This window comes from Lasioglossum baleicum, unplaced genomic scaffold (assembly GCF_051020765.1).
Source record: "Lasioglossum baleicum unplaced genomic scaffold, iyLasBale1 scaffold1156, whole genome shotgun sequence".
NCBI classification, from domain to species: domain Eukaryota; kingdom Metazoa; phylum Arthropoda; class Insecta; order Hymenoptera; family Halictidae; genus Lasioglossum; species Lasioglossum baleicum.
Genome location: NW_027470215.1, coordinates 28,354 through 41,821, shown reverse-complemented (window position 1 = coordinate 41,821; position 13,468 = coordinate 28,354). Strand labels below are relative to the sequence as shown.

General features: G+C 18.6%; 1 pseudogene; it reads left to right on the top strand.

Moving 5' to 3' along the window:
• Positions 1 to 5,084: 5,084 nt before the first annotated feature.
• On the top strand, positions 5,085 to 12,081 carry LOC143220525 (cytochrome c oxidase subunit 1 pseudogene; annotated as a pseudogene).
• The last annotated feature ends 1,387 nt before the right edge of the window (positions 12,082 to 13,468 follow it).

Genomic DNA, 13,468 nt, shown 5'->3' with positions numbered 1-13,468 from the left:
TGTTGTAATAATCGTCCTATCGACTATTTCCAAAGGCACTTCTACCACGAGAAACAGTTTTTTAAACTAAAAATTGCAAATATTCTTTAAAATCGGAAATATCATACATTAAACTACAGCAATTACAAATAAATACGAAGCTGAGGAAGAATTTATACGGTACAATATTGTGATTAATGAAATGAAAGAAGAACTTCCAGTTTCGATCTGCAGTACACACCTGCAAGGCCACACCAGTCCTGCCGCTCTGACAGCGTAGGTACGTATACTGACAATCTTGTTAAATAACAGTAATATTAAGAAAATAATGTCGTAATCGTACAATTCACTAATTCCAAAGAGACATTTACTGTGAAATACAATTTTTTATGCTAAAAATAGAAAATTTAAATATAAATCGAAATGTATATATAAATGGAAGGATGGGAAAAATGCATACGGTGCTGAATCAAGGATATAGAAATTAACAAAGACCATCCAGTAGTGCCGCTCTGATAAACCTTACGCATCAACCAGACATATCCAGTCGTGTCTTTACGGAAGCGTAGGTGCGTATACAGACAATCGTATAATATAACAATAAGATTATCAACATAATGTCAAAGACGTACACTCAACTTATTACAAAGCCACTTTCACTGACAAATGCAATAAGTAAAATTGAAAATTACGAAAAAAATCCAAAATACCATAACAGTAAATTACAGCATGTGTAGATAAATATAAAACTGCTATAGGTTGCATACGGTATAGTATTGTGGTTAATGGAATCAACGAAGGCTGTCCGGTAGCGTCTCTCCACAGTGCCATACGCAACTACGAGCGGAATGCGTTCGAGTCGCTGCGACAGCGTTCGTGCGCATGCAGACAATTATGCAAATAACAATTAATTTAACAAAATATTGTCATATACGTACACGCAAGTAATTAAAATGTCACTCCTCGTGAGGAATACAATGTATTAAACTAAGAATTGAAAATCTTGAGGAAAATAGAAAATATCATAACAGTGCAATACAGTATGTACAAATAAATGGGAGGCTAGCATGGAATGCATACGATATAGAATCATGGTTAACGAAATTAACCTAGGACCATCCAGCTGTGCAACTCCGAACTGCCGTAGGCAACAACAAATCGTCGTCAGTCGTGTAGATGCGGGAGCGGAAGGACGTATACATACAATCACATAAAATAACAATGAATATAACATGATATTGTCATATACCTAAACTGACATAATTCAGAAGAAACTTTTACTAAGAAATTCAATTTTTTATAATTAAAATTGAAAGCTTTGGAAAGCATGGAATATATCACAATAGTAAACTACATCATGTAGAAATAAATAGAAAAACGCGAAAGAATGCATACGGTAAAATATTGTGGTTAAAGAAATGAACAAAGGCAACCCAGTAGCGCCGCTCTGTTCTGTCCTACGCATATTGCCCGTCCTACACCGAAGGTTCGCTTGCAGGCAATAATTCAAAATACAGAAACGTGAAATAAAAATAAGTTTAACAAAATAATGTCATAAACGTAAACTCAGCAAGTTCCCAAAGCACTTCTACTGAGGAATAAATAATTTTAAAATAAAAATTGAAAATTTTGAAAAAGAATTGAAAATATCGTAACATTGAATTACAGAATGTGTATTTAAATGGATCAATTCGGAAAGCAATGTATATGGTTTAAAATGATGGTCGAAGAAAGTAGCGAAGACCATCAAGTAGTGCTGCTCTGATCTACAGAAAGCAACTACATGGCAAACTCCAGTCGGGTCGCGCATGGCAGCGTAGGTGCGTATAGAAACAATCATTTATAATGACACTAAGTTTAACAGTATAATATAATAATCGAACACTCGCATAATACCAAAGGCACTTTTACTGATAAATACAATTTTTTATACTAGAAATAGAAACTTTTAAAAAAAGAATCCAAAATATCCAAGCAGTAAATGACAGTGAGTAGAAGTAAATAGAAATCTGCGATGGAATACAAACGTACAATATAGAGTTTAAGGAAATTAACAGAGACCACATACCAGCGTCGCACCTATCTTGTGAACGCAAAAACAAGATATCTCTAGCCGTGTCGTTCCGGAAGTGCAGGTACGTACACAGACTATCGCATAAAATAACATTATGATTAACAAAATTATGTAAGAAGCGTACAATCAACTAATTCTGATGCACGTTTAATATGGTATACAATTTTTTGTGCAGAATTAGCTCTATTGATATTTTCGACTAGTATAGTGGTGAGCTAATTTTATTGCATATAAAATATGAAAATTTGATCTATTGAAAATTTTTAGATTTTATCGCACAAAATTAGTTCTATTGATATTTTCGCCTAGTAGTTGTGAGCTAATTTTATTACATATATTATATGAAAATTTGTTGTATTGAAATTTTTCAGATTTTACCGTACAAAATTAGCTCTACTGACATTTGCGACTAGTATTGTGGTGAGCTAATTTTATTGCATATATAAAATGAAAAATTTTTATATTGAAAATTTTGGATTTTATGGTGTAAAATTAGCTCTACTTATACTTTCGACTAGTATGGTGGTGAGTTAATTTTATTGCATGCATAATATGTAAATTTGTTCCATTGAAATTTTTTATTGTTGACAAATTTCATTATAATATTAAATATAAATAGGCTAATTATTAAGCTTATGGATTCATAATATATCGATATATTATAACATAACATTTTATATAAAATTTATATTTAATAATTAATTTTATGTTACAATAATAAATAATTAATTTTATACTGTTTTAGGCGAGTAGTATAGATTTAACTATATACTATTATAATTAATTTTATACAATTTTGATAGTATACATTTAATTTTATACTATTATAATTAATTTTATATTATTTTAGTCGAGTAGTATAGATTTCATTTTATACTATTGTAATTAATTTTATACTATTTTAGTCTAGTAGTATAGATTTAATTTTACATTATTATAAATAATTTTATACTATATTAATAATATAGATTTAATTTTATACTATTTTAGTCGAGTATTATAGATTTAATTTCATATTATTATAAATAATTAATTTTATACCATTTTGTTCGAGTAGTATAGATTTTGCTTTATATCATTATGAATAACTAATTTTATACTATTTTAGTTCAGTAGCATAGATTTAATTCTACATTATTATTATAAATAATTAATTTTATACTATTTTAATAGTATGTATTTAATTTCACATTATTATTATTAATTTTATACTACCTTAGTAGAGTAGTATAGATTTAATTTCATACTATTGTTATAAATTGTTAATTCTAATATAAAATTTATAAATATTAAAAATTATTTTTAATATTTTACAGGCTTTAAATTCAATTTATTTTTAATATTTATAGGTTTAGTAACATATTTAAGGTCACAAAACCTATAATTATTAATTAATTTTAATATTTTATAGGTTTTGTATATAATTTATTTAAGGATACGAATCATATAAATAATAAAAATATATTTTAGTATTTTATGGGTTTTAAATTTAATTTATTTTAGAATACAAAATTTATAAATATTAAATATAAATATTGATATTTTATAGGGTTTAGGTTTTAAATTCAATTTATTTATGAATATAAAATTATAAATGTTAAAAATTATTTATTTTGTTATTTTATATATTTATTTATTTAATTTATTCATAATAATTTATTATATATGTAATAATATGTCTGATAAAAGGAATATTTTGATAAAATAATTATCTAAATTTATTTACTACTATTAGTTATAAAAATATTGAAATAACATTAAAAATTATATTATAATTTAATTTCAAATAAATTATATAAATTAATTTTAAAAAATAAATATATGAATTATATATATATAAATTTTTATTTTGTATTTATTTTTTTTATTATTATGAAATGTTATTTTAAAGTGATTTATTTTTGAGATGGTAATATTTATTAGAATTAGAGTAATTAATTTAAATCCTAATAATAACTTATCAAGTTCAATGATTTTTTGTATATCAATTACTTCTGGAATTTTATTGGTAATTTTTATAATAAATTTTATAAATTTGGTTGAAATCATTTTTTTAAGAAATTTATGAAATTATTTTTTATTTATTTCATTGATAATAAAATTAGGATTATTTTCTTTTCATTTATTAATAATTAAATCTTATGAATTAATAAAATGGAATTGTATTTTTTTATCTTCAACTTTAATAAAATTTATTACTTTAAATTTTTATTGTTTTATTTTAAAATTAGATTATAAAATAATTTTGTTTGGAATTCTTCGAATTTTATATTTATCTATTTATATATTAAAATTAATTAATATAAGAAAAATTAATAGATGTTCGACTATAATGTGAAATTATATATTAATAAATTGTTTATTATATTAATGCAAAATATATTTTTTTATTAATATTATTTTATATATTAATTATTTATATGTTATTATTTATATTATATAAATATAAATTTATCGATAATAATTCAAATACTTTTATACTAAATTATAGAAATAATTTAATAATTTTATTTATATTAATTTTATTTATTTATTAAATTTTACCAATTTTTTTTCTTAATTATTAAATGATTATTGATTAACAATTTTATATTTATTACTGAATATAATATATTTATTAGATTTATAATTATAGAAATGTTTATTTATATTGTTATGTAAAATTTAATATATTTTTATTAATAAATATAAATTTTTACTTTATAGAATTTGTTATTAGTTATAATTTTTAGTGTAATTTTATGATATTATTTTTTTTTTATATTTAATATTTTGATAGTATTTATGTTTAAAATATTATAAATATTAAATAATTAATATATTTTATTTACATAATTTTAAATTTGCAATTTAATGTTTCTTTAAACTATAATTAAAAATTAGTAAATATAAAAAGTATTATGTCTGATAAATGAGATTAATTGTAAATTTATTAATAATAATTTAACATTTTTTAATACTATAAAAATTTTAAGTTAAATTAATAACTATTAATTTTCAAAATTAAAAATAAATTTTAATTTCAATTTTAATTAAATGATTAATATCAAAGAATCATAAGGATATAGGCATTCTTTTCTTTACATAAGCTATATGATCAGGAATAATTGGTTCTTCTTTAAGATTTTTAATTTGCGTAGAATTATGAATTCCTGGAATGTTTTTAGTTAATGATATATTATATAATTCTTTAGTTACAAGTCATGCATTTTTAATAATTCTGTTTATAGGTATACGTTTTTTAATTGGTGGAATTAGAAATTGATTAATTCCTTTATTATTAAGATCACCTGATATATCATTTCCTCGAATAAATAATATTAGATTATGATTATTACCTCCTTCATTATTACAATTATTAACAAGAAGAATTTTTAATTTTATACCTGGAACTGGTTGAACTGTATATCCTCCTTTATCTAATTATGTTTTTCATTCATCTCCGTCTGTAGATTTAAAATTTTTTATCTCCGTACGTCTGGTATTTCATCACTTATAGGAGCTATAAATTTAATAACGACAATTATATGATTAAAAAACTTTAGATTAGATTTGAATAAAATACCTTTATTTCCTTGCTCTGTTTTTTTTACAATAATTTTATTATTATTATCTTTACCTGTGTTAGCAGGAGCTATTACAATATTAATATTTGAATGTAATTTTAATACATCTTTTTTTGATCCTATAGGAGGAGGAGATCCTGCATTATATCAATATTTATTTTGATTCTTTGGTCATCCAGAAATTTATATGTTAATTTTACCTGGCTTTGGATTAATTTCACAAATTATTATAAATGAAAGTGGTAAAAAAGAGGTATTTGGTAATTTAGGAAAAATTTATGCAATATTAGGAATTGGATTTTTAGCTTTTATTGTTTGTACTCATCATATATTTACTATTGGATTAGATGTAGATACTCGTGCATATTTTACTTCGGCAAATATGATTATTGCTGTTCCTACTGGTATTAATGTTTTTACATGATTTGCAACCAATAATGGTCCAAAATTTAATATAAATAATTCTATTGTATGATCTTTAGGTTTTATTTTATTATATACAATAGGAGGATTAACAGGAATTATATTATCTAATTAATCTAGTGATATTATTTTACATGATACATATTATGTTGTTGCTCATTTTCATTATGATTTATCAATAGGAGATCTTTTTTCTATTATTTCAAGATTTAATCACTGATATCCTTTAATTACTGGTTTAATATTAAATAAAAAATGATTAGTTTATCAATTTTTAATAACATTTGTTGGAGTAAATATAACATTTTTTCCTCAACATTTTTCAGTTTTAATAGGAATACCTCGACGTTATTCTGATTATCCTGATTGTTATTATTGTTGAAACATATTATCTTCAATTGGTTCTATTATTTCATTAAATTGAATGATTTTTTTATTATTTTTAACTTTAGAAAGTTTAATTTGTAAACGTTTATTATTATTTAAATTTTTTCAATCTTCTTTAAAATGATTAATAAATTATCCTCCATTAGATCATTCATTTAATGCGTGCAGAAGTTTAATAATTAAAAAATTTTAATATGGCAGAAAATTGCATTGAATTTAAAATTCAATTATATAAAATTTAATTTTATTATTAAATATAGCAACATGAAATATATATTTTTTTCAACATTCAAATTCGTTTTATTCTGATAATTTCAGTTATTTACATAATTTTATTATAATATTTATATTAATAATTATTGTTTTTTCTTCATATTTAATTGTTGTTATTTTAAATAACAAATTTATTAATTTATATTTATTAAAAAATCATTTAGTTGAAGTAATTTGAACAATTACTCCAATAACGATTTTGTTATTTATTTGTTTTCCATCTTTAAAGATTTTATATTTTAATGATGACTTATTAAATCGATATTTCGAATCAATATTAATGTATGAATCAATAATTCAATTTCGATAATTAGATACAGATAATCGAATAGTTATTCCTATAAAATTACCTTTACGTTTATTAGTTACATCAAATGATGTGATTAATTCCTGAACTGTACCATCCTTAGGTATTAAAATTTTATATAAACTACATAGAAATTTGGAATTCATACTCACTAAATTTATTAAGAATAAATGACATCTTATTTGGTTTCAATTAAATACAATATATAAATATTATTATATTATATATCTTTTATTTCTCAAATCAATATTTTCTTTAAACTATTTCAATTTGATTAATATAATCAATTAAAATATTCATATATTCATTCAGTTAATAAGATAATAAGTAAAAAAATTTTTTTAAAATTAATAATTCTATATAATATTCTATATTATATAGAATACATATAACGTTTTTAATTGAAACCAAATTAGAGGTAATTTATTGGGTTATATATGTATATATATAACAACGTATATAAATATACAAAAGTAAAAATTTTACATTTCATTTCGACTTAAAAATTTGATTTATAAAAATCTTATATATAATATACTAATAAATAAATAATTCAATTAAAAATATTTATAATATAAATATAAAAATTACTAATATGATAAATTTTAAAATTAAAATACATATCGATTTTATTTAATAATAATCTAAATTTACTTGTAATTAATTCTATAGTAATTTTTTCAGGTATGATTTCATATAAATAAATATATTGTAGTGATTTTAAATAAGACTCTTTATAAATTAAATTTAAATGTATAAAATTATAATAAAATATTATAATATTTTTTTAAATAACAATTTATTTAAAATTATATTTAAAAAAAATCTTAATATAAATATTTTAAAAATTAATGTTTTTATAAAAAAATTTTAAATTACAGTTTCCAACATAAACATTAAATTAAATATAATTTTGCTTTAAAAAATTCTAAAAATTATTATAATTAATATACAAAAATATATTAAATTATCTTCGGTAATATAAATTAATTTCAAATTTAAATTTTTATTTAATAAAATTATTATAATTCCAAAAGAATATAGAATATTTGATAATGTTCTAATAATTAAATTTAAATTTCTAAATAAATTTATTTTAGAAATAAAATAACATTCAATTATTAAATCTTTAGAATAAAGTCCAGCTAGAAAAGGAAAACCTATTAAACTAAATAAAGAAAGTATAAAAATTAATCTTCTTTTTGGAGAAATATAAAATATTCCATTGTCAAATTTATAATTTTGATTATTATATAAATAATGGATAAAACTTCCTACACATATAAATATTAAAGATTTAAATATTGCATGAATAAATAAATGTGAAATAGCTAAATCCTTTAATTTTTAAAATAATATTCTTATTGTGAAACTTAATTGACTTGAAGTAGAATATGCAACAATTTTTTTCATATCTAATTCAAAATTTGCAGACATACCTGAATACAATATTGTTGATCCAGAAATTAATAAAATAAAATATTCATTATTCATTTCAAATAATTCTAAATATCGAAATAATAAATATGCACCTGCTGTTACTAATGTTGAAGAATGAACTAAAGATGAAACTGTTGATGGATCTGTTATAGCTATTGGTAACCATGTACAAAATGGAATTTGTGCTCTTTTATTATAAATTATCATAATAAATAAAATTATTATCTAATCATTAAATTTATATGGTAATAAATTTCATCTACCAAATATTATTATTATAGAAATTAATATTAATAAAGGACAATCACCTAAACGATTTAAAATAATTGTTAATATTCCTGAATACAAAGGTTTATTTTTTTGATAATAATCAATTAAACAATAAGAAATTAATCCTAATCCATCTAACCCAATTATAATAGTTAATATATTAAAACTAATAATTAAAAAATATATAGAAATTAAAAATAATATTATTAAATGAAAAAATCGTCTAATTAAAAAATTTTCTAAATTTATATAACCAATTCTATATAATACAATTATTGATCTAATTAATGATACTAAAAATAAAAATATTATTCTTATTGAATCTAAATAAATTATAAAATTAAATTTTATAGAATTCAATCGAAAAATATTTAATTCTATAATAATAATATTATTACTTAATGAATAATAAAAATTTAAAATAAAAAATGTAAAATTAAATAAAATAAATAAATTCCATAAATATATAAATTAATTATAATTTACAATTAGTATTTCATTAATAAAATTGATTTTTAAAATTAATATCTTGTCATTATTTAAATTAAAATTAAAATTAAATTAAATACAACAATATTTTAAGGAATTCAATGTATTATTAAGGTGAAATAATGAATTAATTTACCATTTAATAAATTGAATTTGAAATAATAATTACCGTTATTAATAAATGAGAATAAATAAATCTTAATAAACAATATAAAAATAATGTTAATAATAGAACTTACATCTAATTGACGTAAACGTATAATTCTTTAAATTAGTATACCTGAAATTCTAATTATTAAAATAAATTATTTATTTTTAAGAAATAATATTTAAAAATAAATAATAATCGTAGTAATTCATTACTACCAATTTTAATATAATTGATGCTAAAATTATTGAACCATAAAAAGGTACTTCAACATGAGCTTTTAATAATAAAGAATGTATTACAAATATAGGAATTTTAGCTAAAAACGATAGTAATATATAAATAAATATAAATATTGAAATATGATCGTTAGCTAATTATATTAATTCAAAATTTAAACTATTATTTTTATATATAAATATAAAATAATAAATAATAAAGGAAATGGAAAAATTATAATTAAATTATATATTTAAATTTTAAAAAATTAATGAAAAAATTCATAAAGTTGAAATTCGTAAATAAAAAGAATAAAATCTTAATCTTAAATATATAATAATAAATCTGAAATCTAATCAATTTAATTTTATTATTATAAAAAAAATATTAAAAATAATGAATTATAATCTAAAATTAACTTAACTTTAGATAAAAAAATATTAATAATGAAATTAATAATTCATTCATTTAAAAATTTTAATTAATTAATCTAATTCATATAATTTTTTGATAACCATATATATAACTTAATCTTACTATTAAAGATAATCCTAAAATTACTTCTCCTACTGAATAAATTAAATATATTAAATATATCCATCTATTATTATCATATATTAAATATATTAAAATAGAAGATGAAATATATTCAATTAAAATTACAAATATTAATAAATAATTATTAAAATAAAATAATATAATAAATTTAAATAATAAAATATTAATTATAATTTCTACAAATATATTATTAATTTAATAAAAACATTAATTTTGTAAATTAATATTAGTAATTCATTATTTAAGGCAAAATAATATATTTATATTAATAAAATTCAAAAATATTGTTAAATAAAATTATTATAGTATCCAAAACTATTGTTCTTAATAAACTGTTTTATGAAAATTAAATAAAGTATTAATATTAAAATACATACAGTATAAATATAATTTATAATAATAATTATAAATTTGACACCATTAATTATTTCATTCATAATTATAAATTTAATGTTAGAAATTAATAATTTTTATTCTCCTATGAAATATTTACTATTTTTTTTAATTTATTCAATAAGAATATTTTTTTTTAATTATTGTCTTAATTATGATATATTTTATATGTAAACTAATTACATCTATAATTATGTATATTTCAGGTGTTATAAATATTTTTTCATATTTTATTTCTTTATTAAATTTACCAAAGTTTAAATTTAATAAAATTAATATTCCATGATTATTCATTAATTGAGTAATAATTTATGTATATATAAATTAATATTTATTTAAAAATTACTTGTTTAATAACTTAAATTTAAATTTAAATAATCATTTTTTAATAGTTATTGAAATAAAAATATTTATTGAAATAATAATATATTATTTTTCATAATTATAATATTATTTATTACTCTATATTTTTCAGTTAAAATAACATCTATTATAAAAAAATGTTTACGAAAAAGAAATTAATATGAATAAATATAAAAAATTAAAAAGTAACAAAACATTAAAATTTATTTTTAGTTTCATTTATTTACAAACACCTATAAATATTAATTATATATGAAATTATGGATCAGTTCTTGGTTTATATTTATGAATTCATATTATTTCAGGTTTTAATTCATCAATAAATTATTGTCCAAATATTAATTTAGCATTTATAAAAATTTCTCATATTATAATAGATGTAAATTCTGGATGATTAATTCGATTAATTGATATAAATGGAGCATCTTTTTATTTTATAGTAATACATTTACATATTCAACGAAATTTATTTTATTATTCATTTAAATTAAATATAGATTGAAATATTGGAATTACAATTCTTTTGTTATCAATAATAGCAGCATTTATAGGTTATGTTTTACCATGAGGACAAATATCGTTTTCAGGAGCTATAGTAATTAGAAATTTAGTATGAGTAATTCCCTATATTGGTTAATTATTAGTGGAATGAATTTGAGAAGAATTCATAATTATTAATTCAATATTAAATCGATTCCTTTCATTACACTTTATTTTACCATTAATTGTTATAATAATAGTAATATTACATTTAATTATTTTACATATTACAGGATCAACAAATCCTGTAGGAACAAACAGAAATATTTATGAAATTACTTTTTATCCCAACTTTATAATTATATAATATAATATATTATATAATTATATAATATTATATAATATAACTTTATAATATTAATTAGGATTTATTATTATTCGAACTTTATTTATATTTATTAACATTCAATATCCCTATTACTTTGGTGATTCTGATAATTTTAAAATTACTAATTCAATAATTACACCAATTCATATTAAACCAGAATGATATTTTTCATTTGATTATTCAATTTCACGATCAATTCCTAATAAATTTGGAGAAGTAATTAGATTAATATTTTCAATTATAATTTTAGTTACATTACCTTTAATATATAATAATTATTTTAAAAACTTAAAAAATTATCCTATTAGACTATTCTATTATTGATATTTTATAAGTAATTTTTTAATATTAACATGATTAGGAGGACAAATAATTGAATATCCTTATATTAATTTAAATATATTTTTTACTTTATCAAGTTTTTTATTTTATATTATTTCATTTCAATTAAATAGATTTTGAGATTATTCAATTTATTAAAGCTGAAGAAATTGAATAGGCATATACTTTGAAAATATGTTATAAAAATTAAATTTGTTACTACCTTAGAAAAGAAATTTTAATTTTTTTATTAAATACATTAATACTATATAATGTATAATAATAATTAATATATCAGTTCAACAGATACTTATTAACTGATCAAACCGAATACGTAATAATAATGCTCGAATTCAAACCAATAAAATTAAATTTAATGTAAAAATGATAAAAAATATTAATGATCAATAATTATAATTAAAAAATATGATTACCAATAATAACCTTATAAATATAATATTTAAATATACGTATAAAAAAATTATTGTAAATATTCTTCTATGATATTCAATATTAAAACCTGAGACTAATTCTGATTTTCCTTCAATTAAATCAAAAGGTATTCGATTTAAATCAACTAATAAACTAATAAAAGATATAAAATATAAAGGATTTACTTGAATAAAAAATATAATATTTAATTGATTTAATTTTAAATTCATTGAAGAAAACCTTTCTATTAAAATAAGAAAAATTAAAATTACCAAAAAATATTATAATTTCACAGAAATTATTTGAGCAATTGATCGAATAGAACCTAATATTGCATAATTATTATTTGAAAGTCAACCAACTAAAAGCTAGAAAAATTATTAATCTTAAAATAAAAAAAAAAAAATAAATTATTGAATATTAAAATTCAATAAATATATTTAAATTAATTCAAGGATAAATTAATCACGAAACAAAAAATAAAATAAATGTAATTATTGGACTTATAATAACTATTGAATTATAATTAAAAGTAAATCATTCTTTAGTTAATAATTTTAAAGCATCTCTAAAAGTTTGTAATAAACCTAAGAACCCAATTTTATTTGGTCCTTCTCGATATTGAATATAAGATAATAATTTACGTTCAAATAAAGTTAAGAGAGCAACACTAATTAATAAAAAAAACCATTATAACTAAGAAATGTAATATTCAAAAATAATAATTTTTATAAAATAAAAATATTATTTATTATTCATCTAATATAACTTACTTAAACTCTAAATTTAATACGCTTTAATTTGTAAAATAATTATATTAATTTTAATTTTTAAATATTTATTGTGTACAGTAAAATTATTTCTCACTGAAAGTCCTATCGTGCAACTAATTAATCAAATTATTATAGAAAGAAACAGATCTGACGCACGTCCATCGGAACTGAAATCATGTAAGAGT